Below are 26,114 nucleotides of genomic sequence, written 5' to 3'. Positions count from 1 at the left end.
CCTGTAGTTATATATGTTGCAATCTGAAATTTAATTTTATTTATTTATTTATTTATTTATTTTTTATTTTTTGCTTTATAACAAAATGAATCAGTTATACATATACATATGTTCCCATATCCCCTCCCTCTTGCGTCTCCCTCCCACCCTCCCTATCCCACCCCTCCAGGCGGTCACAAAGCACCGAGCTGATCTCCCTGTGCTATGCGGCTGCTTCCCACTAGCTATCTACCTTACGTTTGGTAGTGTATATATGTCCATGCCGCTCTTTCACTTTGCCACAGCTTACCCTTCCCCCTCCCCATATCCTCAAATCCATTCTCTAGTAGGTCTGTGTCTTTATTCCTGTCTTACCCCTATGTTCTTCATGACATTTTTTTCCCTTAAATTCCATATATATGTGTCAGCACACAGTATTTGTCTTTCTCGTTCTGACTTACTTCACTCTGTATGACAGACTCTAGGTCCATCCACCTCATTATAAATAGCTCAATTTCATTTCTTTTTATGGCTGAGTAATATTCCATTGTATATATGTGCCACATCTTCTTTACCCATTCATCCGATGATGGACACTTAGGTTGTTTCCATCTCCGGGCTATTGTAAATAGGGCTGCTATGAAAATTTTGGTACATGTCTCTTTTTGAATTATGGTTTTCTCAGGGTATATGCCCAGTAGTGGGATTGCTGGGTCATATGGTAGTTCTATTTGTAGTTTTTTAAGGAACCTCCATACCGTTCTCCATAGTGGCTGTACCAATTCACATTCCCACCAGCAGTGCAAGAGTGTTCCCTTTTTTCCACACCCTCTCCAGCATTTATTGTTTCTAGATTTTTTGATGATGGCCATTCTGACTGGTGTGAGATGATATCTCATTGGAGTTTTGATTTGCATTTCTCTAATGAGTAAAGATGTTGAGCATCCTTTCATGTGTTTGTTGGCTGTCTGTATATCTTCTGTGGAGAAATGTCTATTTAGGTCTTCTGCCCATTTTTGGATTGGGTTGTTTGTTTTTTTGCTATTGAGCTGCATGAGCTGCTTATAAATTTTGGAGATTAATCCTTTGTCAGTTGCTTCATTTGCAAATATTTTCTCCCATTCTGAGGGTTGTCTTTTGGTCTTGTTTATGGTTTCCTTTGCTGTGCAAAAGCTTTTAAGTTTCATTAGGTCCCATGTGTTTATTTTTGTCTTTATTTCCATTTCTCTAGGAGGTGGGTCCAAAAGGATCTTGCTGTGATTTATGTCATAGAGTGTTCTGCCTATGTTTTCCACTAAGAGTTTGATAGTTTCTGGCCTTACATTTAGGTCTTTAATCCATTTTGAGCTTATTTTTGTGTATGGTGTTAGGGAGTGATCTAATCTCATACTTTTACATGTCCCTATCCAGTTTTCCCAGCACCACTTATTGAAGAGGCTGTCCTTTCTCCACTGTACATTCCTGCCTCCTTTATCAAAGATAAGGTGACCATATGTGCGTGGGTTTATCTCTGGGCTTTCTATCCTGTTCCATTGATCTATCTTTCTGTTTTTGTGCCAGTACCATACTGTCTTGATTACTGTAGCTTTGTAGTATAGTCTGAAGTCAGGGAGCCTGATTCCTCCAGCTCCATTTTTCGTTCTCAAGATTGCTTTGGCTATTCGGGGTCTTTTGTGTTTCCATACAAATTGTGAAATTTTTTGTTCTAGTTCTGTGAAAAATGCCAGTGGTAGTTTGATAGGGATTGCATTGAATCTATCGATTGCTTTGGTTAGTAGAGTCATTTTCACAATGTTGATTCTTCCAATCCAAGAACATGGTATATCTCTCCATCTATTTGTATCATCTTTAATTTCTTTCATCAGTGTCTTATAATTTTCTGCATACAAGTCTTTTCTCTCCTTATGTTTACTCCTAGATATTTTATTCTTTTTGTTGCAATGGTAAATGGGAGTGTTTTCTTGATTTCAATTTCAGATTTTTCATCATTAGTATATAGGAATGTCAGAGATTTGAGTGCATTAATTTTGTATCCTGCTACTTTACCAAATTCATTGATTAGCTCTAGTAGTTTTCTGGTAGCATCTTTAGGATTCTCTATGTATAGTATCATGTCATCTGCAAACAGTGACAGCTTTACTTCTTCTCTTCCGATTTGGATTCCTTTTATTTCCTTTTCTTCTCTGATTGCTGTGGCTAAAACTTCCAAAACTATGTTGAATAAGAGTGGTGAGAGTGGGCAACCTTGTCTTGTTCCTGATCTTAGTGGAAATGGTTTCAGCTTTTTACCATTGAGGACGATGCTGGCTGTGGGTTTGTCATATATGGCCTTTATTATGTTGAGGAAAGTTCCCTCTAGGCCTACTTTCTGCAGGGTTTTTATCATAAATGGGTGTTGAATTTTGTCAAAAGCTTTCTCTGCATCTATTGAGATGATCATATGGTTTTTCTCCTTCAATTTGTTAATATGGTGTATCACGTTGATTGATTTGCATATATTGAAGAATCCTTGCATTCCTGGAATAAACCCCACTTGATCATGGTGTATGTTCCTTTTAATGTGCTGTTGGATTCTGTTTGCTAGTATTTTGTTGAGGATTTTTGCATCTATGTTCATCAGTGATATTGGCCTGTAGTTTTCTTTCTTTGTGACATCCTTGTCTGGTTTTGGTATCAAGGTGATGGTGGCCTCGTAGAATGAGTTTGGGAGTGTTCCTCACTCTGCTATATTTTGGAAGAGTTTGAGAGGATAGGTGTTAGCTCTTCTCTAAATGCTTGATAGAATTCACCTGTGAAGCCATCTGGTCCTGGGCTTTTGTTTGTTGGAAGATTTTTTATCACAGTTTCAATTTCAGTGCTTGGGATTGTCTGTTATTTTTTTCTATTTCTTCCTGATTCAGTCTTGGCAGGTTGTGCATTTCTAAGAATTTGTCCATTTCTTCCAGGTTGTCCATTTTATTGGCATAGAGTTGCTTATAGTAATCTCTCATGATCTTTTGTATTTCTGCAGTGTCAGTTGTTACTTCTCCGTTTTCATTTCTAATTCTATTGATTTGAGTCTTCTCCCTTTTTTTCTTGATGAGTCTGGCTAATGGTTTATCAATTTTGTTTATCTTCTCAAAGAACCAGCTTTTAGTTTTATTGATCTTTGCTATCGTTTCCTTCATTTCTTTTTCATTTATTTCTGAACTGATCTTTATGATTTCTTTCCTTCTGCTAACATTGGGATGTTTTTGTTCTTCTTTCTCTAATTGCTTTAGGTGCAAGGTTAGGTTGTTTATTCGAGATATTTCCTGTTTCTTAAGGTGGGATTGTATTGCTATAAATTTCCCTCTTAGAACTGCTTTTGTTGCATCCCATAGGTTTTGGGTTGTCGTGTCTCCATTGTCATTTGTTTCTAGGTATTTTTTAATTTCCTCTTTGATTTCTTCAGTGATCACTTTGTTATTAAGTAGTGTATTGTTTAGCCTCCATGTGTTTGTATTTTTTACAGCTCTTTTGCTGTAATTGATATCTAGTCTCATAGCATTGTGGTCAGAAAAGATACTTGATAAAATTTCAATTTTCTTAAATTTACCAAGGCTTGATTTGTGACCCAAGATATGATCTATCCAGGAGAATGTTCCATGAGGACTTGAGAAAAATGTGTATTCTTTTGTTTTTGGATGGAATGTCCTATAAATATCAATTAAGTCCATCTTGTTTAATGTATCATTTAAAGCTTGTGTTTCTTTATTTATTTTCATTTTGGATGATCTTTCCATTGGTGAAAGTGGGGTGTTAAAGTCCCTTACTATGATCGTGTTACTGTCGATTTCCCCTTTTTTGGCTGTTAGCATTTGCCTTATGTATTGATGTGCTCCTTTGTTGGGTGCATAAATATTTACAATTATTATATCTTCTTTGTGGATTGATCCCTTGATCATTATGTAGTGTCCCTCTTTGTCTCTTGTAATAGTCTTTATTTTAAAGTCTATTTTCTCTGATATGAAAATTGCTACTCCGGCTTTATTCTGATTTCCATTTGCATGGAATATCTTTTTCCATCCCCTCACTTTCAGTCTGTATGTGTCCCTAGTTCTGAAGTGGGTCTCTTGTAGACAGCATATATACCAATCTTGTTTTTATATCCATTCAGCCAGTCTGTGTCTTTTGGTGGGAGCATTTAGTCCATTGACATTTAAGGTAATTATCGATATGTATGTTCCTATTCCCATGTTCTTAATTGTTTTGGGTTCGTTATTGTAGGTCTTTTCCTTCTGTTGTGTTTCTTGCCTAGAGAAGTTCCTTTAGCATTTGTTGTAAAGCTGGTTTGGTGGTGCTGAACTCTCTCAGCTTTTGTTTGTCTGTAAACGTTTTAATTTCTCCATCAAATATGAATGAGATCCTTGCTGGTTAGAGTAATCTTGGTTGCAGGTTTTTCTCCTTCATCACTTTAATTATGTCCTGCCACTCCCTTCTGGCTTGTAGAGTTTCTGCTGAGAGATCAGCTGTTATCCTGATGGGGATTCCCTTGTGTGTTATTTGTTGTTTTTGCCTTGCTGCTTTTAATATGACTTCTTTGTGTTTAATTTTTGACAGTTTGATTAGTATGTGTCTTGGTGTATTTCTCCTTGGATTTATTCTGTATGGGACTCTCTGTGCCTCCTGGACTTGATTAACTATTTCCTTTCCCATATTAGGGAAGTTTTCTACTATAATCTCTTCAAATATTTTCTCAGTCCCTTTTTCTTTCTCTTCTTCTGGAACCCCTATAATTTGAATGTTGGTGCGTTTAATGTTGTCCCAGAGGTCTCTGAGACTGTCCTCTGTTCTTTTCATTCTTTTTTCTTTATTTTGCTCTGCAGCAGTTATTTCCACTATTTTATCTTCCACCTCACTTATCCGTTCTTCTGCCTCAGTTATTCTGCTATTGATCCCATCTAGAGTATTTTTTATTTCATTTATTGTGTTTTTAATTGATGCTTGATTCAACTTTAGTTCTTCTAGGTCCTTGTTAACTGTTTCTTGCATTTTGTCTATTTTATTTCCAAGATTTTGGATCTGGGAAATAGAATCTTGGATCATCTTTACCATCATTATTCTGAATTCTTTTTCAGGTAGACTGCCTATTACCTCTTCATTTGTTAGGTCTGGTGGGTTTTTATCTTGCTCCTTCTCCTGCTGTGTGTTTTTCTGTCTTCTCATTTTGCTTATGTTACTGTGTTTGGGGTCTCCTTTTTGCAGGCTGCAGGTTCGTAGTTCCCGTTGTTTTTGGTGTCTGTCCCCAGTGGCTAAGGTTGGTTTAGTGGGTTGTGTAGGCTTCCTGGTGGAGGGGACTAGTGCCTGTGTTCTGGTGGATGAGGCTGGATCTTGTCTTTCTGGTGGGCAGGTCCACGTGTGGTGGTGTGTTTTGGGGTGTCTGCGGACTTTTTATGATTTTAGGTCACCTCTCTGCTAATGGGTGGTGTTGTGATCCTGTGTTGCTAGTTGTTTGGCATAGGGTGTCCAGCACTGTAGCTTGCTAGTCGTTGAGTGAAGCTGGGTGCTGGTGTTGAGATGGAGATCTCTGGAAGATTTTTGCCGTTTGATATTATGTGGAGCTGGGAGGTCTCTTGTGGACCAGTGTCCTGAAGTTGGCTCTCCCACCTCAGAGGCACAGCACTGACTCCTGGCTCCTCAATTTGGGATGATTTGTTGTCTATTCATGTATTCCACAGATGCAGGGTACATCAAGTTGATTGTGGAGCTTTAATCCGCTGCTTCTGAGGCTGCTGGGAGAGGTTTCCCTTTCTCTTCTTTGTTCTCACAGCTCCTGGGTCTCAGCTTTGGATTTGGCCCCGCCTCTGCGTGTAGGTCGCCGGAGGGCGTCTGTTCTTCGCTCAGACAGGAGAGTGTTAAAGGAGCAGCCTCTTCGGGGACTCTGGCTCACTCAGGCCGGGCGGGAGGGAGGGGCACGGAGTGCGGGGCGAGCCTGCAGTGGCAGAGGTCGGCGTGACGTTGCACCAGCCCGAGGCGCTCCGTGCGTTCTCCCAGGGAAGCCGCCCCTGGATCCTGGGACCCCAGCAGTGGCGGGCTGCACAGGCTCCCAGAAGGGCGGTGTGGACAGTGACCTGTGCTCGCACACAGGCTTCTTGGTGGAGTTAGCAGCAGCCCCAGCGTCCCACGCCCGTCACTGGGCTCCGCGCTTTCATTCGTGACTCGCGCCCGTCTGTGGAGCCCCTTTAAGCAGCGCTCTTAATCCCCTCTCCTCACGCACCAGGAAACCAAGAGGGAAGAAACAGTCTCTTGCCTCTTCGGCAGCTCCAGAGTTTTCCCGGACTCCCTCCCGGCTAGCTGTGGCACATTAGCCCCCTTCAGGCTGAGTTCTCGCCGCCAGCCCCAGTCCTCTCCCTGCGCTCTGACCGAAGCCCGAGCCTCAGCTTCCAGCGCTGCCCGCCCCGGCGGGCGAGCAGACAAGCCTCTCGGGCTGGTGAGTGCCACTCGGCACCGATCCTTTGTGTGGGAATCTCTCCACTTTGCCCTACCCAGTTATGTGGGGAGTTTCTTGCCTTTTGGCAGGTCTGGGGTCTTCTGCCAGCGTTCAGTAGGTGTTCTGTAGGAGTTGTTCCACGTGTAGCTGTATTTCTGGTGTATCCGTGGGGAGGAAGGTGATCTCCGCGTCTTACTCTTCCACCATCTTACCCGGAAGTCTGGATCTTTGTCTGAAATCTAATTTTAAAATGTGAGAACATCTGTCTTCCTTTTTCAATATTGAAACTATTTATGTGAGGGATGTAAATATTTCTAATATACAGACTAAATTTTCTCATTCACTGATCTTAAAATACAGAAGTTATCAACCCTATCTTCTGAAAACTCAGTATCCTCTAAATGGGTGGTAAGAAAACATTTTAAAAACCAAAGAAAACTCAGTATGCAGTAGACAAGAATATAAATGTGTAGGTTCATAAATTATACTCAGAAAATAAAATTTGCATTGCATAGTATATTACCTATAACTTAAGTATCATATTAATTTTGTCACTTTGTTTTAATTTTCAAGTTCTGATAATACAAAAAAAATTTTTTTTAAACCCAAAGTTGATAATACAACTTGATTATCATAAAAGACAACTAGTCTTGATTTTTCAATAGAGCAGTTTGAGTTTAATTTATTGTCTCATTTTTAATTATAATTAAACTAGCTGGAAGTTCATAAGAGTCAACGTGTTTTATGTTACCAAATAATGTGGGGAATTCAAACAACTGTTGTCACTAATTAATCATTATTTACATTTTCTTATGACTCAAGCCAGATTTGAGAACTAACTAGTAAACAGGAAGTTTAGTAAAGACCTGTTTAACAAAAGGAATATGAACAAACATGTTTTGTATGTAGTGACTACTCCAAAGTTATTTGCCAATTACGTTATGGTTCTTGTGAGAAATATCCTAGTACTTATATCAAGATTAGCAGCCCGAGAAAAGAGGAAGGGAAAAGTTCTGAATAAATAAATTTTCCTTTCATAAGAATTGGCTCAATCTCAATAAGAGTCAAAGAAATACAATTTTAAACAAGATATTTTTCAACTATCAGATTACCAAAGAAAACAGTGTATAATACCAGGGTTAGACAAGGGAGAAGTGAAATCAATGTTTTATGTACTGTTAGTTTAAATACAAATTGCTCCCAGCCACAGGAGGACATATTGACACTATGTGTCATTAAGAACCTTTTTTAAATGTGTATATACTTTAACCTACTAAACTTTCAGTACTTTTTCCTAAAAAAAATTTTTTAATGTGTGTAAAGATGTAGATACACAAATGTTTATCACAATTTTGTTTATAATTGTGAATGCTTCTAACAAGAGTGAGCCCCTTAACTAAAAATATAGGCTAAAGAATTTGCATAGCTCTGCTCTTTCAGGAAGGACACACCTTCTGATGACTTGACTTGGGAGGTCACCTCTCAACCAAGCACCTGTCCTAGCTAAGGGCTCCTTTTGCTAGCCTACCTACAGCGTGGTTGAGTTATCTCCCTTATCTAAAACTGATGTCTGTAGTTCAGCACTTCAACATTGACTTAAAACTTATTATTAATACCGCCTATGATGTTTACCCCTGATTTTTATTCTAATTTATTTAATTTTTATATTTTAGATTTTCTGCTTATTTTTTAACTTAAACACTTATTCCTACATTTTTAATAAACATAATTTAACTTTATTTTGTAGTCTTAAAAACCACTTTTCGTCTTAATAACCTCTTTCTTAACTTTTTACCATTTAGACCTAGCTTATTTGACACCTATTTTCAATTTTAATTTTCTTAACTTACTTGCTTTTTCCAAATTTTAAAATTTATATGAGTCTTTGGGATAAATTCTCTTGCCTTAAAATTATACCTTATTTCTGCCTTTTGGTTAGATTTCACCTACTTAAATGTCTGGTTTTTCGTTTATTATTTCATTTTAATTTTTTTTCTGTTCTGTTGAACAACCTCATTCCATGGCTCATGTTCATGAGGACAATCCTGGCCCTGCCCACAGGTGACTCCTTAGCCCATCTTCATGAAGCAGTAGGACGGCTCTCTGTTCTGGCACAGTCCTTGCTAAGCTCAACTTGCACAAGAGAATGTGAATTCTGCTTGCCAGGTCCGTTGAAACTTAACTGGCAATTAACTTGAAGTGTAACTGGCAATGTGTTGTAAAGGCAATCCAGTTCTTAACAAAGCCTTGTTTGAAAGAAACGTGGTCACTTAGACTGCTTAAAAGTTGTGCAATCCTTCCATGTCTTTCTAGGTGCTTCCATCAGAAACCTTGTGATCAGCTGTGCTGATTTCCTTAGTTACATATTTTTATTTTATCTGGATACATTATATGCATTGTTATACTCCACTGTAAAGAATTTGGGAAACAGTAACACTCTGAAAGAGAGAAACACAAAGAAAAGCTCAGCATTATAACCCAATTTTACACATTAAAAAACCAGGACAATGTGGTAATTATAGGCATCCAGTCAGTAGCAGAACGGAAATTGGAACATCCACCTTCAAGTTATGAAATAACTTAAAATTCAAGAATCCAAGTCATCAGACTCTGTTGCTATAATTGCCAGATTTCCATCAACACTGGGGATCAACCACCAGTCAGAAATAATCAAATTCCTTGTGCTGTTTTCTCTACTTTATTTTGAGTAATATTAAAGTTCCAGAAATATATCAACCCAGGCAAATCCAGTAAGTATAAGTAACGGAAAGTGTTAGCTCCCCACTTTTTGCCATATGCTCAGAAAAATCTTAGACAAGTTCAACTTGATGTTTTGTGAATACCCATCTAGAAACACTGCAGCTTTACTGGGTGGGGTTTTGTGACAATTTTAAAGTACACACGTTTAGTCAAAAATACATAGATGAGCACGATATAAAGATTCATTTTGCCACAGAGATTTATTTTTGCCATTTAATATTAAACAAAATATTTAAATAATACTGATAAATATTTCAGGTAGTGAATAAATATTTCCAAGCCACAAAACTTTGAAACTCAACCTCTACTCCATGGAACTTTGTATTTGTTTTGGAGCTCAATATTGTGTAAGTACCATCCAGAGATTTTTCTACAAGACTTTTTGCTTTGCTTTGTTTTCTGATTATAAAATTAATTATTCTTATCATAGGAAATGAAAGAAGCAAAAAAGTAGACAAATGAAAATGAAAACTTCATAGAAATAACTATAACTAGCATTTGTTCAGCGCTTACTTAGTGTGAACACAAATCTAAACATCTTACATACATTTTCTCTACCTCCCAACAGCACTGCACAGTAACTACACTGCTTACCCCTATTTGATTGATGAAGAAAACAAGACCAGTGAAGTTACTTAAGTGATTAAGTGAATGGACCATTAATCATAAAAGGTGAAAGTGGATGTATTGCATCTCATTTTTTATTCACTTATTCATTTTGCTAGATGATAGTAAGATAAAGAGATAGATGATAGATATACAGATACATAGATACATACATAGATAGATACATATATAACATAGATACATAGATATACTTTTCTTATTGTTAGGACAGCTATATTTGAAACCTGATTCAGCCACATACAATTATATCATGCATTTTTTCCATGACTTGAAATTTTACCAAAAATTTAAAAGCCTGTCAAGTCAGTTTAAATTACATTCAGCTAGAAGGGACAGCAAACCTAACAGATAATTGTAACATTTAAACATGTAATTGCTTCTTCAAGTATAAGAATTCTAGAGATAGGCAAATGTAAGGCAGGATAGTAGTTCAAGGATACCATCAGCAGTCTGGCTCTTTCCATTTTCCTTCTTGCTGTCCTTAGCATATAGGGCTTCATCCTTATACTCATCACCTTGTGGTCATATGGTGGCTGCTGCATCTGTAACTGTCATGTTTCAGGAAGGAGAAAAAAAGGGGGTGGGTGGGAGAAAAAGGATCATACCCATGGCTCTGTGCCTCAGAAGACCCTCTCATCATTAGCCAAATCTGGTTCATATAGTATTTCAGTTAACTCAGTACTGCATAACAAATTATCCCAATACTTAATGGCTTAAAACAATGAAATGGCTGACAATTCTGCCGTTTGGATAGGTTTCACTAGGGAAAGCTAGTCTCTGCTCCAGGTGATGTTAGCAGAGGTGGCTCAGCTGGGGCTGGAGGATCCAAAATGGCTTTACTCACAAACCTGGCACTCAACTGGGCACTCAGAATGACTGGGGATTGACTAGGTCTCTCTCCTTTCCTTCATAATTTCTCATCCTCCAAGGCCCTTCTCTATCTCCTCATGAACTTTTTCTAGCAAGATAGTTAAAGTTCTTTACATGACGCCTGGCTTCTAAGAGAGTGAAAAAACAGAAGCCGCAAAGTCTCTTCAGAAATAGGCCCGGAATTCAATCAACACCATTTCCACAGCCTACTAGTCAAAGCAAGTCATGGGACCAGCCCAGATTCAAGGGCAGAGGAAGACAAACTCTACCTCTTGATGGAAGGAGGGGTATCACAGGGATGGAAGGAATTTGGGGTGGCCATCTTTGCAAGTAATCCAATGCACATAGTTGCTCCTATTCCAATCACTGTTTAGAAAAAACTGTAGTAGATCAAAAGACAACCAGGCAACAGTAGTGTCTGACTTAAGTCTTTTTTTTTACCAAGGAATTCCTATTCCCTCTTTCTCTCTTTCTTACCCTCTAGCTCTCTCATTCCCTCTAGCTCTCATTCTTACTCTCCCCCTCTGCACCACACACATACAAACACATATATAATCTCCCAGGATTAAAATTATGTAAAGTGATAGATTAAAAATTAAATATAAGGTTAATCCTAACTTTAAAGATAAGAAAAAAATCACACCTGAAAAAGTCTTCTTGGGGCAGGGAGTGGGAGTAAGGTGAGTTATAGGAAATAGACGAAGGGGATAGAGAGGTAAAAACTTCCAGTTATAAAATAAATAAGTCATAAGGACATCATGTACAGCAGTGGGAATATAATCAATAATATTTTAATAATTTTGTATGGTGGCAGATGGTTACTAGACTTACCATGCTGATCAATTCCTAATATATGTAAATATCAAATCACTGCATTGTACACCTAAAACTGATATAATATTGTATGTCAACTATACTTCAATTTAAAAAGGAAAAAAGTGAAGATTTCTCTGTATGGTTAGACTAATCTTTTTGTTTGTTTGTTTATTAGGTTTTTCAGTATTTTCTGATTTTCCATAAATGATATTACTTCTGTATTAGAAAATAATAATAAATATAATTTTCTAAAAGCTGAATTTTTACTAGTAGCATGATATTCCATTATATAGATGCAACAAAAGTGATACACTATTCCCTTATAATTGAATATTTAGGTTGTTTATAATTTTTCCCATTAAATCATGCAAAGATAAATGTATATAAATAACTATAAATGTTTTTCCTAAAAATGTCTTTCTAAGAAATGTTATTTCCATTTAGACTTTGACCAGCAGTGTATATAACAGTCTTTCTAATCATATCTTCAACACCTTTGGGTATTTCTGCAGTTTTTAAAATTTATGACAATGTATTTTTTCTTGCTTTTCTTTTATTATTAGTGAGTTTGATATTTTTTAAAATATGTTTATTGGCCACATGTGTATATATATATATATATATATATATATATATATATATATATATATTTTTTTTTTTTTTTTTTTTTTTTTTTTTTTTTTTTTTGCAGTACGCGTACCTCTCACTGTTGTGGCCTCTCCCGTTGTGGAGCACAGGCTCCGGACGCGCAGGCTCAGCAGCCATGGCTCACAGGCCCAGCTGCTCCATGGCATGTGGGATCCTCCTGGACCGGGGCACGAAGCCGTGTCCCCTGCACCGGCAGGCGGACTCTCAACCACTGCACCACCAGAGAAACCCATTATATTTTCATGTATGAATTATCTGCATCATTTCCAGTTTTTCTGTTGGAACTAAATTTGTTTTTCATTTATCTTTAAAAGTCTTCCTGTGTTGTGCAGTGGTGGCTAACACAACATTGTAAAGCAACCATACTCCAATAAAAATTAATTTAAAAAAATAATAAATAAATAAATAAAATGAAGAAAAAAGTCTTCCTATAAAAAAGCATATTAACTTCTTTTTATAACTTATTATGTTTTCCTAATTTCTCATCTGCTGTTCTGATGTTTTTCTCACAGAAAAACTTAAAAATGTCTTACTTTTGAAATGTGTCAGTCTTTTCATTTGTATTTTCTCCCATAGCGTATATCCTCAGATATTTCACCCCCATCTTGAGATATTAAGTATTCAGTTAAATTTTCTTCTAGTATAATTTAGAATTTTCTGTACTTAACTTTTTTATTCACTTGGGTTTTATTCTGATATATGATGAAATGAGAAGGTTTAAGCTAACACATCCCCTCGAAGTAAAGGCTCTTTCTAACGCCATTTACTGAAGAATTCATCCATCCACAACCACATATATATGTGTAAATTGTAATATACAATATTTTGTCTATACATACATACATACACACGCACATTCACATACTATGGTCTAATTAATTTATCTACCAATTCTTATGGCAATGAATAGCATTATTTCTAGTTTCATAATAATATATTTTTTAAATCTATTCATTATTAGGGCAAGATCCCAGTCCAACTTTTCCACTCAAAAAAAAAGGAAGAAGAAAAAAAAAATTTAGATCATCTCAGTTTTCTTTTTTTAATCATTCCAAATAAATATTCAAATCTTTATTTCAAAGACTTAAAGTGATCTTACTATTATTTTCACCTAGAGTTGCAAGAAGTATATAAATTAATTTGGGAAGAACTGACATCATTAAAATATTCTCATAAGAAAAAAATTATGTCTGTACCCATGAGAATTTTTCTTGTTTTTCAGCAAAGTTTTATAATTTTCTTAATGTGGATCATGATACTTCTTCTTAAGATATATCCCGTGGTAATATTTTGTTGCTTTTTGGAATGAAATACTTTTCTTCCATTATATCTGCTAAGTGATAATTATTTACTGAAAATCTATCATTTTTCATGTCTTTCACAAACCTGACCCTTTTATTAAGTTATTTTCTGCTTTCTAAGAATTTTCAAATCATTTTCTTCAGTATTCTTTGTATATACTGTATTGCCAGAAAATAAATATTACTGTCTCTTCTGCAACGAAGATATACAGATTGCCAACAAACACAAGAAAGGACGCTCAACATCACTAATCATTAGAGAAATGCAAATCAAAACTACAATGAGGTATCACCTCACACTGGTCAGAATGGCCATCATCAAAAAATCTACAAACTGGGGGCTTCCCTGGTGGCGCAGTGGTTGAGAGTCCACCTGTTGATGCAGGGGACACGGGTTTGTGCCCCAGTCTGGGAGGATCCCCCATGCCGTGGAGCGGCTAGGCCCGAGAGCCATGGCCACTGGGCCTGTGCCTCCGGAGCCTGTGCTCTGCAACGGGAGAGGCCACAGCAGTGAGAGGCCCGTGTACCGCAAAAGAAAAAAAAAATCTACAAACAATAAATGCTGGAGAAGGTGTGGAGAAAAGGGAATCCTCTTTCACTGTTGGTGGGAATGTAAATTGACACAGCCACTATGGAGAACAGTATGGAGGTTCCTTAAAAAACTAAAAACAGAACTACTATACAACCCAGCAATCCCACTACTGGGCATATACCCTGAGAAAACCATAATTCAAAAAGAGTCATGTACCACAGTGTTCACTGCAGCTCTATTTACAATAGCCAGGACAGGGAAGCAACCTAAGTGTCCATTGACAGATGAATGGATAAAGAAGATGTGGAATATATATACAATGGAATATTACTCAGCCATAAAAAGAAACGAAATTGAGTTATTTGTAGTGAGATGGATGGACCTAGAGTCTGTCATACAGAGTGAAGTAAGTCAGAAAGAGAAAAACAAATACCATATGCTAACACATACATATGGAATCTAAAAAAAAAAAAAAGGTTCTGAAGAACCTAGGGGGAGGACAGGAATAAAGACGCAGACATAGAGAATGGACTTAAGGACACAGGGAGGGAGAAGGGTAAGCTGGGACGAAGTGAGAGAGTGACATGGACTTATATATACTACCAAATGTAAAATAGATAGCTAGTGGGAAGCAGCCTCATAGCACAGGGAGATCAGCTCAGTGCCTTGTGACCACCTAGAGAGGTGGGATAGAGACGCAAGAGGGAGGATATATGGGGATATATGTATATGTATAGCTGATTCACTTTGTTATAAAGCAGAAGCTAACACACCATAGTAAACCAATTATACTCCAATAAAGATGTTTAAAAAAATATATTCAGTCTCATTCACTGCAAAATAAAAATCTTATTTTTTTTAATTTAATGTCTTATACATTGGCTAGAATTCCAGAAGAGTGTTATGATATAAATATTTGTTCATTTGACTAATATTTAGTGAGTGATTGGTTTTCTGGTTGCTAACCTATGAAACAGTTATGTCATTTTGTAATTTCATAACCCCATTCTCATTTGAAGTTCTTATCCAATTTTTGTAATTATGTTTCCTATACCAGTGGTCAAACTTTTCATGGGGAAAATCCCTCCTACCACTTTTTTTTGGTCTTTGTAATCCCAGCACGGAAATTCAAATATCAGCTATTCACTGGATGTTTGATGAATGGAGACATGAATGATGCAGTGTATAGTTGGAGCCATGTCTATGGAGAATGAGCTAAACAGGATGTGTTCACTTAGACACACAACATTTCCACCCACCAATCTCTCTCAGCCTCCAACCAAAGAGCTGTGATTTTGGAGAACAAAAATATAATGAGCAGTACAGCTGAACTGAAGGGACTTATTCTAGGGAATGAGCTGGTGGTGAAAAGCAGCAGGAAACACAGAGGCTTTACCAAGAAATCTTATTTTTAGTCTGCTTATATGCAGGATGCTCATGCCCCTCTTATCACTGAGGAGATTCTAAGGAACAAACTCAGAACAACCTCTGTTCAATATTTGGTAATGGGTTAATTATGGGAATGGAAAGCCATTATAGCTACACAAATGAAACTAAGGATTTCAGTATTAACCTGTGTGCAAAGTTCAAATTGGACAATGGTAGGGTTAACCGATATGGAGAATAATGGGCAGAAAGTATCACTTTTTTGCCCTAATTGTCAAAATAATATCTAAGATTGTATATGTGAATGGTGTACTCACCATTTAAAATCTTAATCCCAAAATGTAGTTTAGAGATTTAAGAACATAAACTGTTTTTAACAGGTCTAGTTTTCAATACATATGTAAAGTCTTTAAAAACTCTAGCTGTCAATTTGTATAAAAAGTTATTTAGGGACAGGAAAAAAAAGTGGATTCTCTAGTCTAGGCCACTGGTTTTCAAGTCAGGTCTGTGTGTGTTTCGGCTGGGAAGAGTTGGCTTAAAAGAACCAGGCTCTAAAAATTCAACTATTGCTCTAGACTAATTTTATAACTAAAGAATTTTATTCTGAGTAGTAATTCTTGGATTTGTGCACGTTACTATCACTCATTCTAATGAATGGGCCAAGAAGAAAGCATTGTTTTCTAAAAAATAGGGGTATTTACTCATGAAATTGTGGAATTCTGAGTAAATATATTCAGATCCAATAGTTTTCTAATCTGCTTTATTTAAAATTAAAAAGTATGTTAAACAGAAAAGCGAGGGCACAGAAATAGAGACACAGATGTAGAGGACAAACATATGGACACCAAGGGAGCAAACCGGGGGTGGTGGGGGGGGATGAATTGGGAGATTGAGATTGATATATTTACACTAATATGTATAAAATAGATAACTAATAAGAACCTGCTGTATAAAAACTAAAATTAAATTAAAAAAAGAAAAGCCAGGGCATTCCTTTTGGTTAGTACCAGTAGAGAAATGTTGTATAATTCTCAAAGTACTCCTTGCATACTCAAAAATATTGAGATGATAAAATCGGATTAATTGTATTATTCAATTTTTTAAAATAGAACAAATATATTCTAAGTATTTTGTGAAGAAAGAGTCTGGCATAATGACATGTCAATTGTCACATGAGAATGAAAAAACTTTTTATTATTGCATTAATTATGGACAGTTAACACATAGTTAATTGTGCTACCATTCATTTAGCTTTCAACAATTATGATGGGGGAAATTCTACACTGATACAGGGACATGACAAAATGTATCACTCAGGAGCAGACTTTTATATTTGTCAGGTTTGTTATTATTGTGTTGGCTATATAGGGCCTGGGGAAATAAAGGGGAAATAAATGAAGAATTTTCTAATGTAATAGTATCCACCAGAGGGAGCATAGACAGTCAGAAAGAATATAAATAATAACTAAGGTTGACCAATAAAGTAAATAGCATTTTCCCTGGGCTTCAGGATTTTTTAAAAATTAATTTAATTTTTAAAAAGAACATTTCTGAAATAATACCAGCCCTCTTTCATAGAAACAAAATGTCATAAAAAATCAGATATTTTTTTAACAGTGGTTCTGTGGCTATATTTGTGTTTTGAATCAGGCCTTTCATCACAACAAATTATAAATAAAATATGAAACTTTGCTTCACACATTAGTGGCCAAATGCATATGTAATACATGCTTGACTTCTTTCTCACATTACATAGTGAACCCAAACCTGCTAAGAAAAACACCTACTTTTCTAAAAGTCTATAGTCTCATTTAATCTAGGCAAATGTGAATAGGAGAGGAGTTGCTAAAGATGGCAAAGTTCACCCAAACCAATAAAATTTTAAAACATTTCTAAGTGAACAAAGCCAGAGATTCCATCAGCTTACACTGCCTCCTGGGGTTATCTCCCGGGGTTATCTGCATAATCACTTAATAGTGATTCCAATGGCTCTAGAGCTGACTTTCAGAAACACTACAGCTTTGACAAGAAATGTAAACCATGTTGTGGTTTACAAGGCCAATACTGAAAGTGTGTCTGAGCACATTTCAGTTTTATCTTTTTCAAATGCATTATCACAAAGCTTCTAGTTTCCATCTTTGTCTCTATCACTTAGTAAGTGTTGATGTTAAGTCTTCAATAGTGGTCATTCTATGACTGAAAAATATTATTAGGCATAATGATTACAGTGTTATAATTTAACATTTGCTAACGTTCTTTATATGTATAAACAAATTTATATAAATATAAAGGGTGCTAGCAACTGTCATATATGCTTATATATTTATTTTATATATTTAAATATAGAAATGCTTATGTTTTTTATTAAAATATAGTTGATTTACAATACTGTGTTAGTTTTAGGTGTACAGCAAAGTGATTCAGTCATATGTATTTTTTTTCTTTCAGATTATTTTCCATTATACATTACTATAAGATACTGAATACAGTTACCTGTGCTATACAGTAGGAACTTGTTGCTTGTCTATTTTATGTATAGTAGTTTGTATCTGTTAATCCCATACTCCTAATTTCTCCCTCCCTTCTTTGGTAACCATAGTTTATTTTCTATGTCTGCGAGTCTGTTTCTATTTTGTGTATAGATTCATTTGTATTATTTTTTAGATTACACATATAAGTGATATCATATAATATTTGTCTTTCTCTCTCTGACTTACTTCACTTAGTATGATATTCTCTAGGTCCATCCATGTTGCTGCAAATGGCATTATTTCATTCTTTTTTATGGCTGAGTAATATTCCATTGTATATATGTGCCACATCTTCTTCATCTATTCCTCTGTTGATGGGCACTTGGGTTGTTTCCATGTCTTGGCTATTGTAAATAGTGTTACAATGAACACCAGAGTGCATGGATCCTTTCAAATTATGGTTTTCTACAGATGTATGCCCAGAAGTGGGATTGCTGGATCATATGGTAACTCTATATTTAGTTTTTTAAGGAACTTCCATATTGTTTTACATAGTGGCTGTAACAATTTACACTGCCACCAACAGTGTAGGAGGGTTCCCTTTTCTCCATATGCTCTCCAGAATTTATTATTTGTAGCCGTTTTGATTATAGCCATTCTGACCGGTGTGAGGTGATACTTCATTTTGGTTTTGATTTGTAAATGCTTATATATTTATATATGTATATATATAAGTAGCTCACATGCATATAAGGCTTACTGAATGCCAGACTCCCTTTTAGACACTTTATATACATTTACTAATTTTTCCAACAACCTTGTGTAATAGATAATATTATTATCCCCATTTTATTAAAGTAAAAACTAAGGGGCAGAGAGATAAGTAATTGTCCAAAGTCACATATGTTGTACGTGGTGAGGTGAGGATTTAAACGTAGGCAGTGCATTTCAACATTCATACTCCTAACTACTAATAGAGAACATTTGAGGAGATCACAATTTTATTTGTAAATAAGGAATGGACTTTAGTAAGTCAGCAGTTACAAGCCAACAAATAAAAAATGTTAAGCTAAGGCATAATTCACTATGAAATATCTGACCAGGAAATGGCATTGTATGCATGTGTTTGTGTGTTGTACACTTGTGTTCTTTTGTTAGTAGCATGTGAGAAATTCTTAAAGGCATATTAAAAAGAACTTATTAGAGAAAAATTAGTTATTGTTAAGAAAACATGTCCTGTCTATCGATTTAGTCTAGGTGCTAAATTTTTTTTTCTAGTTCCTAAAGGGAATTATAGATCCTCAAGTGTCTTTAGATGTTCTCTACACTTGGACGTTCTTCATCTACCCAAATGTCTACATTTCAAGAATCAGTGGCCTCCCTAACTTTATTACAAATCCTTCCCTTCACTTTATGGTCTAATATTTTTCCCATCTTAGTTCCTGTAGGAAATATTATATGCATTATTCATTTAGCAATTAAGCATTTCCTGTCATATTATGTCTTCTACTTCTGCCTCATTTTTAAGTTTCTTATCATCTTTTGAATACTTCTCTCTAGCTGGATTGAGAACTCTCTTGGGCAACTGTTTTTTCCTTCTTTCTATAACCTGCAGAACGTTGTAAAATACTTTGAGCACAGAATAAATATTTGTTGATATCATTTACTTTAAATGACCTTGGTCAAGCCATTCATTTAATAACTGCAGAATTCAAGTCACAAGAAGATTAAGTGAATTGTTTCTGGTTGCAATAGTTTTAGAAAAATTGATCAAAATTCATATTTCCTCACTATTGATCTGATACCTGCCTGTGCGTCATGCTGCTCCTGTATTTGGAGAATAATTATCAATAACCCAAATTTTTCTTCACTTCATATTTTCAAAGAATGTGAGTATAATAATATAAACCCAATTAATAAACCTTAAATAAAAGCAATAATGTTCGAACTTAGCACAGAAATCTGGTGAAACCTAGAAATGACTTTATCCTATGGGACTACCCTAAACATTTTTGCCTATTATTTTTCTAGGGATGTTTTAATAACCATCCATAATGTTGAGCATTCTCCTCCATTATGGTAAAATTCCTAAAAGGAGAGGCCCTGTCTGCTTCATCCACTAGTGTATGGGAGTCTAGCGCCTAATATAAAGGTATGCAATAAATATTTATCAAGTGAAAAATGAATGAATAAACAAAGACCATTTTTTCTTGGGAACATCTCCATATATTGCTCTGTTTACTCCTGAAAACAGTTCTTTGGGATGGTTCATATTCCCCACAAAAGAAAACAAACTGAGAACGGTGAACTGATCTGCCCACAGTTACACTGGCGGTAGAGTTGGAGCGTGTGTTTGCATTCTGCAGGCTAACCCTCCCTAACTAATAATAATGTGTCATTGTTCTAAACAGTCCTCCATCTTGTCTTTTCCAATTTGGATCTGAGTCTCTCTGCAACCAGTAACTGTTTCCCCTCTGTACCTCGTAAGGGTCAAGAGCTCACATTCTTCATTGTTATAGGTAGCTGCGAAGGGACATATTTTGTTAAAGAAATGTGCTTGAATTTGTTAACATTCTGGAGGAAATTCTTGCAACACAAAAAGCACTAACCTAAGAGTTAGTCCTAGCTGCTACTACTTACTTTAGATATTAGTAGAGCTTTACACTGGCAATTAGTATATAATTGATTGTGTACTTTTGTAAAGAACTAAAAGATATTTAATGAGTATTTGACAGGTGAATTAATTAATAAATGATATTGAAATTATGACCTTGAAACTTTTAATTATGAGATGACTTATTAATGGGTCAATAACTAGTGAAATGTCTAACACAAAAGATAGTTATTTTATTTTATTTTATTGGAACATGACTACAACATATTTAAATTCTGACCAGGATTGTTAAACATTTCTCAGCTTATTTTATCAGTTCCAAAACATACAGTTAATTGTACTGAAGGAAATATTTCAAAACCACATTAAGGAATGATACAAAAAACTAAATCAAAAAGGAATTCACTGTAATGAAAAAAAAGCAAGTAAAAAATGTTCTTAGTATGTCAAATCTAATTATTCTTTCTTTTTTATCAGATTACTAACTAAACTATGTAAGTTTCAGGTCATTTAATTTTAAAAATGCTCTGAAACTTAGGGGATATACTATAAACAGAAAGTAATGGGAAAATATGTTAAGTGGTGGTTTAATTTATGTTGTAACAGGCACTTGAATGTGAAATTTTGTCTTTTTTATGTGATATTATTTCTTCTAATTATTTTTTACCTACTATCTTTGACTTCAGTACCAAATGACCCTCAGGCAAGAAAGACAGTACAACAAAATAATTTGTAAAGTAAAGCTAATTTTTAGTGAATTCTCCAAGGAATTCACTGCTTCTTAACATTTCAAATTAACCTTTTTATATCACACATTATTAAAAATAAATCCAATTAGGTTACACAACTTCTATGAAGTAATTTCCCCTTGGACATCAAGATGCTATTTCTACCTCTCCAGGGAAAATAACATTAAAAAAAAATCTTATACTGAACTACAGAAATTAGAATTTTAAACTTTATGTAGTACAAATATATATATATGGGATTTAACATTATTACTTCCTCATATATCCATAATGTGAGTAGCTCATTTAATCAAAAATACCTAAGAACATTTTTTCCCACAGACCTGATACCCTCACATAAATAAAACATGGATAGCCACCAGGTGTTAAAAAGAAAAATTCAACTGAGTAAATTTAAAGATCTATTTGGCTCTATTCAAGGATTCATGAATCAGACAGCATCCCATCTAGCAAACAGAAAGGAGCTCTGAGGAGCTGTACAAAATGGAAGGCTTTTATAGGCAGAAGGGGGTGGGAAAAGGAAGCTTCTGGTAAAGAGTGGATTATTTCAGGGAAGGTTGCCTTCCTTTGGGGGAAGGAAGAGGCCTATCAGGTAGATTAGTTCATTAGTGCTGACCAGGTAATTCCAGATTGACTGATTAAAGGTCACATTCCTGGGAGAGGCTGAAATTAGGTTAGATATTTAATCTTGGTTTGCTGATGTGAGGCTTAGCACAAGTGACTCCATTTTGGGCCTGTTGTTTCTTTTTTAACAAAGGTAAGAAGCATCTAAAGACATTTTACATCTTACACCCTCTTATTTTTTTTTTAAATGTGAATTTTCTCTTTCCTTTTGGAAGACAAAAAAATAATAAAAATAAAGGAAAGTAAGCAAAATAATATCATGAATAAAAGGAAAAGAAAATAGCAATAAAGGATGAGTGATGAAGGGACTAAATACATTTTTAACTATACAAATGCATATTTTTAAAGGGTTTAAAACAAAACAAAAAGATTCTTAATAGACACTGTTGATCCACAGAAACTTTTTCCCCATATTCCTTTTCTGAGGTATGAATAGATTATTCTGAGATATAACTTATCTCACATTCCATACTTGAGGGCCAGAGAAACATTTTTTTTTTTGCAACATTCATCCAGCACTATAATCATCCTTGAATTTTAGTAATTGTGTTCTTGTTTTTAAATCAATAGACATTTTTGGGCACCAGCTATGTACTACGTGCTATGCCTTGTGGACAGAAAATATGTTCTATGTAAAGTTAGACTACCTGAGTTCGAGCTCAGATTTCACACTTCCTGGGCTGCAATCCTTTAGGACAAATCCTTTAAATGCTAGTCTTACTTTCCTCATGTGTAAAATGGGGATAATACCTACCCTGCTGATGTCAATGAATGTAGGTCAGATGCATAAATTACCTCGGCCTTTGGAAAACACTAAGCAAATAGACATTATTATTATATCTCTAGTACTATAGAACATGTCTTCTTTATAGTTTTTAAGTTCTAAGGTCCTTTGTACAATGTTTATCATGTATACCAGCGGTCCCCAACTTTTTTGGCACCAGGGACCAGTTTTGTGGAAGACAATTTTTCCATGGAGTTGCGGGGGGGATGGTTCAGGTGGTAACGTGAGCTTGGGGAGTGATGAGGAGTGATGGGGAGCCGCAGATGAAGCTTCACTCACTCATCTCCTGCTGCATGGCTTGCTTCCTAACAGGCCGTGGACTGGTACCAGTCCATGGCTTGGGGCTTGGGGACCCCTGATGTATACAGTGCTTAACAAATAATGACTAAATGAATACATTAGTGATAGCTCATAGCAATTAGAAGCTATCTCACTAGAGAGGATGAAATGAGAAAGAACTACAGCAGGAGTCCAGCCCCAATTGCTTCTAATCGCCAGGCCTCCTCTGGAGACTGTTTTCCTTAATAGTCTCAGAGACATGATTTGGAGATGGACTGTGCTCCCTGAAAGCAATAGGATGGCTGGAACCAGCTAGCAGCAGATAAGAAGATTTAGCTCTTGGATGTAGACTTATTTCAACACTGGTATCATATTTCTGTGAGTTTGCTCCACTCTGGTAGAAGGAATAGGAAATAAAACACAGTGTCTTCCCTTTACCACTGATTCATTCACATTCATTTGTTGAATAAAATTTGTACTGTTACCAAGTTACTGTTATAGTGGTGTTTACACTAGCTGTTAGCAAACCCTGACATCTGAGAAGTAGCTGATCTCATATCTTTTAGATAATCAGATTCTATTTAATGTTACCAATTTAAATTCTATAGCCATTAATGAACCCATTAAATATTTTCATTGCCTTTCACAAATCTGCCTTTCCATCTCTAACCACATGATTCCTTCAGCAGAATAATTGCAGGCAAAGAACATTTTTCTCAACTATTGCTGCTGTCTGCCTCAACATCTTCATGATCAAATGTACACATTCTTAAGGACTGTAAAATGGAATTTTTAAGAGATATCCTGTGGTTATTTTTAATCTAAGATCTCAAACAATAGCACACCAAACTAAAAGTCGTGCCGGTGGGAGGTGAGCAATTATTAACAAGCTTAGTACAAATATTTGAGTTCCTACTATGTGTCAGGCTTTGTGCCAGGTATTAGCACATTACTCATATAAAAATATGAGTAACAAATGTCCTTTGCTTATGAAGAACTTATAGATAAATATTTATTATTATTTAGTTAACTACATATAAGATGTTAAAGCAGTGAAAGGGACAGAAGGAATATCAGAAGGAACACCAAAAGCCAGAAAGTTCAAAGACCTTGGGTAAAAAAGGAAAAAATTCAATTCTATATAGGGCAGAAGAATGAGGGTAATAAGACTTTTACAAATCATCACATCCCTGGGACTCAGTTTCTTCATTTGTAAAAGTAGGAGAATGGCTCAGATAGCTTTGATGAGTCTTTGATTTGTGATAAAATATGTTCACAAATTCTTAGACAACACTCCTCCTTTCAAAGAGTGGAATCTAGTTCTCCTTCCTTTGAGTGTGGGCTGGATTTAATGAGTTATTAAGAATAGAATACAGTGAACGTGACTGAGAAGAGTGATAAAAGACATTGCTACTTGTCCTTTGCTCTCTTGGATTGCTAATTCTGGGAGAAGCTAGAAGCTATGTCAAGCAGCCCCATGAAAAGGTCTCCTGCCAAAGGAAGTGAGACCTCCTGCCAAAAGTCATGAGATAGCGCCATCTTGGAAGCAGATTCTCCAGCCCAATCAAACCTTCAGATGACTGCAGCCTGGCTGACATTTTGTCTGTAACCTCATGGGAAACCCTGAGCCAGAACCACCTAGCTAAGTTGCTTCTGGATTCCCAACTTTAAGAAACTGTGAGATAAACACTTGTTTTAAGCTGCTAGGGTTTGGGGATAATTTGTTACACAGCAATAGATAACTAATAAAATGACAGTGAAATAAATTAATGTTATATAATGAAAAATTCATATAAATGTGTATAAATGAATAATGAATCATAACTTTTTATTTGGGGGAAATTAGTAGCAGGATTAGGGAAATTTGTAAGAGCTTTTGCCTACAGAACCATTGAAGAGTAAAACTGAAAACATACAATTCTCTTAGAAATACTGGGTAATATAAATGGACCATAAAACTTGATCATAATCTTGACTGACTCTGAAATAATACAACCCACTGGGATAGTTCATTATCATACAATTTTTTAATGAGCCTGTCTCGCACTCAGTTAATATTTATTGAATGAGGGAACATGGAAGATGACAAGGAAATGTATAGGTCTGGGAAGAGTATGGCCGTTAATGTTAGAGAATACTTATTTTGTGCCAGACACCATGATAAAGACTTAACATGAATAAACAAGGAAGTACTTATATTATTTAAAACAATTGATATGAAAGTATCCACTGCCTAAAACTAATTTAGAAAGAGAGAAAATATAGAAAAGGAACTTACGGAAATAAAATGCTCTGAGGCAGAGTAGAAATAGTAATTAAATGAACCCAAGAAAATCCTAGAATGTGTGACTTAGTGTCTCAGATAGAAGTTATTTCCCTGGGCAATGTGATTTTCCACAAAGAGAAAAAACTGGGTAAACCAGTCTGAATTAGTGAAATACAATTTTAACCAGTGTTTATATAAAACTACCTGATGCCCAAAACAATTATATGAATAGGCCTGTTTGCTTACCATTATCTTTAATGTTGTGAATATAATTATATATTACTTTTTCAAAAGTTTGTCCTTTTCTCGACATACTGAGCTAAAGCTACAAATAAAGATATAATAATGGTGATGATAAATTAAAATTTAAAGATGTTGAAATATTTATTGGTTATATACAAAAATGTTTTAGTTAAACCATGTATGTACTTTAATAATTTATAAATGTATATTCCATTAAATGTCACCTCAGTTAGATCTAAATATATTGTTAGAGTTCTGAAAGAAGAAATTGGGCTTAGAAACAGACCCAATTATCTTTTTTCACATCTTTTCTCTTTCACATTTAATTGGAGTAACAAGCATCAATCCTGCTTCTTATTAGGTCTAAGAGTTCATGGACCACATGAATTGAGGTATAACTTTTAAGCACATTTTTGAATTTTTTTTTTGCAACTCGGACTCCTTCAAATACCAGAAACTCTACAATATATCTAACTCTTGGAGTATGCCTTTCTACGTAAACAATAATGGCAATTAAAAATAAATAAATAAATAGAACCATAATCCCTATAAAAATACGGAGCACACATAACTGATATGCCCAGTCTAGCTCAGTTACAAGCTGTGCCTGAAAGGAATGCCAAGGCCTGCGTGTTACATTCACAGAATGACTTTCAGAACTGCCCTGTTGTACCTTGCTCTTTTTTCTTGTTATCCCGTGGTTAACCTTCACTT

At 35.5% G+C, this 26,114-nt stretch overlaps 1 long non-coding RNA gene across 2 annotated transcripts in view; it reads left to right on the top strand.

Moving 5' to 3' along the window:
- The window catches only part of LOC132483376 (uncharacterized), a 118,824-nt gene that overhangs the window by 13,185 nt on the left and 79,525 nt on the right, over positions 1-26,114 (top strand). Inside the window, exons 2-3 of one of the 2 annotated variants that reach the window (XR_009531063.1) lie at positions 9,759-9,862; positions 12,195-12,561. The exons of the other annotated variant lie outside the window; for it this stretch is intronic. This is a non-coding gene — a long non-coding RNA (uncharacterized LOC132483376). Of the gene's footprint in view, positions 1-9,758; positions 9,863-12,194; positions 12,562-26,114 lie in introns of those variants that run through there. 2 annotated transcript variants of the gene reach the window in all.

The sequence above is a fragment of the Mesoplodon densirostris genome, chromosome 1, assembly GCF_025265405.1.
Source record: "Mesoplodon densirostris isolate mMesDen1 chromosome 1, mMesDen1 primary haplotype, whole genome shotgun sequence".
NCBI lineage: Eukaryota > Metazoa > Chordata > Mammalia > Artiodactyla > Ziphiidae > Mesoplodon > Mesoplodon densirostris.
The sequence above is the reverse complement of the archived record's forward strand: the minus strand, read 5'-3'. Positions and strand labels throughout refer to the sequence as shown.